The sequence below is a fragment of the Schistocerca americana genome, unplaced genomic scaffold, assembly GCF_021461395.2.
Source record: "Schistocerca americana isolate TAMUIC-IGC-003095 unplaced genomic scaffold, iqSchAmer2.1 HiC_scaffold_98, whole genome shotgun sequence".
Taxonomy (NCBI): domain Eukaryota; kingdom Metazoa; phylum Arthropoda; class Insecta; order Orthoptera; family Acrididae; genus Schistocerca; species Schistocerca americana.
The window spans coordinates 247,501-252,500 of record NW_025726763.1 but is presented as its reverse complement, the minus strand read 5'-3'; the positions used below and the strand labels follow the sequence as shown (position 1 = coordinate 252,500).

Sequence of the window (5,000 nt, the reverse complement as noted above, 5' to 3'; positions counted from 1 at the left end):
GGAACTGCGGCGGATCGCTGGCTGGCATCGTTTATGGTTAGAACTAGGGCGGTATCTGATCGCCTTCGAACCTCTAACTTTCGTTCTTGATTAATGAAAACATACTTGGCAAATGCTTTCGCTTCTGTTCGTCTTGCGACGATCCAAGAATTTCACCTCTAACGTCGCAATACGAATGCCCCCGCCTGTCCCTATTAATCATTACCTCGGGTTCCGAAAACCAACAAAATAGAACCGAGGTCCTATTCCATTATTCCATGCACACAGTATTCAGGCGGGCTTGCCTGCTTTAAGCACTCTAATTTGTTCAAAGTAAACGTGCCGGCCCACCGAGACACTCACTCAAGAGCACCCTGGTAGGATTGCAACGGGGTCCGCCTCGGGACGCACGAGCACGCACGAGGCGCGTCGCACGCCTTCAGCTCGCCCCACCGGCAGGACGTCCCACGATACATGCCAGTTAAACACCGACGGGCGGTGAACCAACAGCGTGGGACACAAATCCAACTACGAGCTTTTTAACCGCAACAACTTTAATATACGCTATTGGAGCTGGAATTACCGCGGCTGCTGGCACCAGACTTGCCCTCCAATAGATACTCGTTAAAGGATTTAAAGTGTACTCATTCCGATTACGGGGCCTCGGATGAGTCCCGTATCGTTATTTTTCGTCACTACCTCCCCGTGCCGGGAGTGGGTAATTTGCGCGCCTGCTGCCTTCCTTGGATGTGGTAGCCGTTTCTCAGGCTCCCTCTCCGGAATCGAACCCTGATTCCCCGTTACCCGTTACAACCATGGTAGGCGCAGAACCTACCATCGACAGTTGATAAGGCAGACATTTGAAAGATGCGTCGCCGGTACGAGGACCGTGCGATCAGCCCAAAGTTATTCAGAGTCACCAAGGCAAACGGACCGGACGAGCCGACCGATTGGTTTTGATCTAATAAAAGCGTCCCTTCCATCTCTGGTCGGGACTCTGTTTGCATGTATTAGCTCTAGAATTACCACAGTTATCCAAGTAACGTGGGTACGATCTAAGGAACCATAACTGATTTAATGAGCCATTCGCGGTTTCACCTTAATGCGGCTTGTACTGAGACATGCATGGCTTAATCTTTGAGACAAGCATATGACTACTGGCAGGATCAACCAGGGAGCTGCGTCAACTAGAGCTGAGCAGCCGGCCGCCCGGGAGTGTGTCCCGGGGGCCCGCGCGAACACGCAAGCGTCCGCTCAATTATTCTGCAAACAGGAGGAGGCTGAGCTCCCCTGCACAATACACCTCGAAACCCTCTCAGGTCCCGGCGGCGCGCAGCGCCGTCCTAAGTACTTGGTCGGGTTCGAGAGAGGCGCAATCGCCCGGAGTTTGGCGAGTAGACGCTTTAGGTGCGACCACCCGTGCTCCCAACTGAGCTTGCCGCTGCCGACAGAGGCCCGGGAGCGTGCTGTCGTGGCATTGCCGGCGGGAGACAACACGCGCCACCTACGGTGGCCGGCAGCTCCAACGCCAGCGCCACAGAAGGACAAAAGCCCCACTTGGGTGCCGAAGCGAACACTCCCAGCACAGCGCACGCGCCAACACGTCCGCACAGCTGCGATACAATCCACCTGCGAGAACCGCAGAGGCGACCGAGCAGCAGACGGCGTCGCGGCGCCGAGCGCCGGGCGGCGGCGCATCCTCAGCGCACACAGTCCTCAATCGGACCAGCACACTGCAGATGTCCACCGCGCTTCGCACCGGGCCCGCGAGGACCTACTTTGGCCGCACGGCGCCGCGTGCAGGGTGCGCCGGCGCGCAGCTGCGCCGCCTGCCGCCTCCGTCGGCCGGCGCGCCTGCCACTGGCCGCCCCCACCAGCCGGCTGTAGCGCGTGCGCCCACGCACCGCGCGGCCAGCACGCCGGGAGGCCCCCCCTCACCGGCCGGGGACGGTCCCACCCAGCCACCGCCGCGTATCGCTTCACACCCACATGCCATTCACGTTCGTGGGCATGGTGGGTATCGCTGAAACAACCGGTTGGTAGCTCAACCGATCGTCGCCATCACTGATTCACCTCTAGCGAGAACAACCGCACCACAACGGTTTACCAGTTGTTCATTTGCGTAACGTCACCAGCAAACGTAGACGTCCATCGCCATTTGCAAATTCAACGATTGTTGCATGCCTGTGTCAGGTGTCACGACACACTATGTCTGCCCACATACACGCAACAACATGTGCACGCTTCGCGAACACGTGGAAGGTGGCCCCCGTACGTATGCGATGTCCATTGCGCGAACGACTGTCAACCGGCCTCTGTCGCATGTCGCAGATGTGGAACGCAGTGCACCATGCTATCACGGTGTGTGAGAAGAGACGACTACGTCTGACAACACGCGCCACTACATCAACAGACGGCTCATGCTGATCGCCATCCACGGCATACCATACTGCAATCCAGCTCTTATAGGGAGACGACACGTAGCTGAGTGCACAATATTTGGACCGTATGGTTCGCCGTTGTTGGCGCAGTCGTGGTACGGTCACACATGTACCACGATGTATCATTCAGTACATGAGGACCAATGTGCAGTACAGTGTGTGATTTGGACGTACAACATCAGCGGACAGTTGACACAAGCCGTACCACAACGTAGGCTGTGCTTCGCCATGCGAATGCCAATGAACAACTGCGAAGGGCATTGAGCATGTACGTCCTGCTGCCATCCGCATTACAGTGTATAGCTGCAAGGTGTTTAACATGAAGCGATACTCTGGGGACCGGGCAGTGCGAGTAGCAAACTATATTGCGGGGGTTGCAGTTAGGCAACACTACACTAATTTAACGCGTCGTATGACAATTACAGAGCAGGTTAAGGCCCAACGTGTGTTGGGTTAAGGCCCAACGTGTGTTGGGTTAAGGCCCAACGTGTGTTGGGTTAAGGCCCAACGTGTGTTGGGTTAAGGCCCAACGTGTGTTGGGTTAAGGCCCAACGTGTGTTGGGTTAAGGCCCAACGTGTGTTGGGTTAAGGCCCAACGTGTGTTGGGTTAAGGCCCAACGTGTGTTGGGTTAAGGCCCAACGTGTGTTGGGTTAAGGCCCAACGTGTGTTGGGTTAAGGCCCAACGTGTGTTGGGTTAAGGCCCAACGTGTGTTGGGTTAAGGCCCAACGTGTGTTGGGTTAAGGCCCAACGTGTGTTGGGTTAAGGCCCAACGTGTGTTGGGTTAAGGCCCAACGTGTGTTGGGTTTAGGCCCAACGTGTGTTGGGTTTAGGCGCAACATAGGTTAGGTTTAGGCGCAACATAGGTTAGGTTAAGGCGCAACATGGGTTAGGTTAAGGCGCAACATGGGTTAGGTTAAGGCGCAACATGGGTTAGGTTAAGGTACAACATGGGTTAGGTTAAGGTACAACATGGGTTAGGTTAAGGTACAATATGGGTTAGGTTAAGGTACAATATGGGTTAGGTTAAGGTACAATATGGGTTAGGTTAAGGCGCAACATGGGTTAGGTTAAGGTACAATATGGGTTAGGTTAAGGCGCAACATAGGTTAGGCTAAGGCGCAACATAGGTTAGGTTAAGGCGCAACATAGGTTAGGTTAAGGCGCAACATAGGTTAGGTTAAGGCGCAACATAGGTTAGGTTAAGGTACAATATGGGTTAGGTTAAGGTACAATATGGGTTAGGTTAAGGTACAATATGGGTTAGGTTAAGGTACAATATGGGTTAGGTTAAGGTACAATATGGGTTAGGTTAAGGTACAATATGGGTTAGGTTAAGGTACAATATGGGTTAGGTTAAGGTACAATATGGGTTAGGTTAAGGTACAATATGGGTTAGGTTAAGGCGCAACATGGGTTAGGTTAAGGTACAATATGGGTTAGGTTAAGGCGCAACATAGGTTAGGCTAAGGCGCAACATAGGTTAGGTTAAGGCGCAACATAGGTTAGGTTAAGGCGCAACATAGGTTAGGTTAAGGCGCAACATAGGTTAGGTTAAGGCGCAACATAGGTTAGGTTAAGGCGCAACATAGGTTAGGTTAAGGCGCAACATAGGTTAGGTTAAGGCGCAACATAGGTTAGGTTAAGGCGCAACATAGGTTAGGTTAAGGCGCAACATAGGTTAGGTTAAGGCGCAATACGGGTTAGGTTAAGGCGCAATACGGGTTAGGTTAAGGCGCAATACGGGTTAGGTTAAGGCGCAATACGGGTTAGGTTAAGGCGCAATACGGGTTAGGTTAAGGCGCAATACGGGTTAGGTTAAGGCGCAATACGGGTTAGGTTAAGGCGCAATACGGGTTAGGTTAAGGCGCAATACGGGTTAGGTTAAGGTACAATACGGGTTAGGTTAAGGCACAATATGGGTTAGGTTAAGGTACACATTGTTGTACGGAAAGGTGTTTTGGGGGGGGGGGGGGGGGCCGGTTTGTTGATTGTGAATATCGTAAGTAAATGACTGCGGCATCATCTGATTTGCCACGTCAGGGTGCACCTTTGGCTCATAACAGGCGGCGCTCTGATTCCATGCTTGTGGCAGACCTGTGTCTTTCATTCCTGCCATTGTTTGTGTGGTGTGACAGGAGGCAGTATTGTGATGTTGGGTGCACCCCTGTGTGGGACATGTGTGGGTGTTGGTGGCTTAGCTGAGCAATGGTGGTTGTCGGAAGGGTGGGATATTCTGTTTTCCGAGTGGACCTCCCGGTCTGGTTATGATAGTGTGGATTGTCTAATGTGGCAGAGAGGATGCACTGGGTGGTGTTCCATGCTGGTGCTTACATATTGTCTGTGTGCCTGTTACAGGCAGAGAGTAGTGCGTGATAAGAGTGTCTGGCTGACGTGTGATTGTGAGCAGAGTCTTTCAGCATGTATACGGACAGGTCTATACATTATCTGTATTCTGATGGCTCTATCTATTACTAATCAGCGCCGTGTATACGTTTAATCCGGTTCCAGTCGAAACTATTGTATCTCTGTACATTAGTGACACGGCGAGCCCGCTATGTAGTTACTCGTCTCGGCAGCT

At 52.8% G+C, this 5,000-nt stretch overlaps 1 non-coding gene across 1 annotated transcript in view; it reads right to left on the bottom strand.

Moving 5' to 3' along the window:
* LOC124593340 overlaps window positions 1-1,156 on the bottom strand; it is a 1,910-nt gene extending 754 nt beyond the window's left edge. Inside the window, exon 1 of the ribosomal RNA XR_006977986.1 lies at window positions 1-1,156. This exon is cut by the window's left edge and continues 754 nt beyond it. This is a non-coding gene — a ribosomal RNA (small subunit ribosomal RNA).
* Between the last annotated feature and the right edge of the window lie 3,844 nt (window positions 1,157-5,000).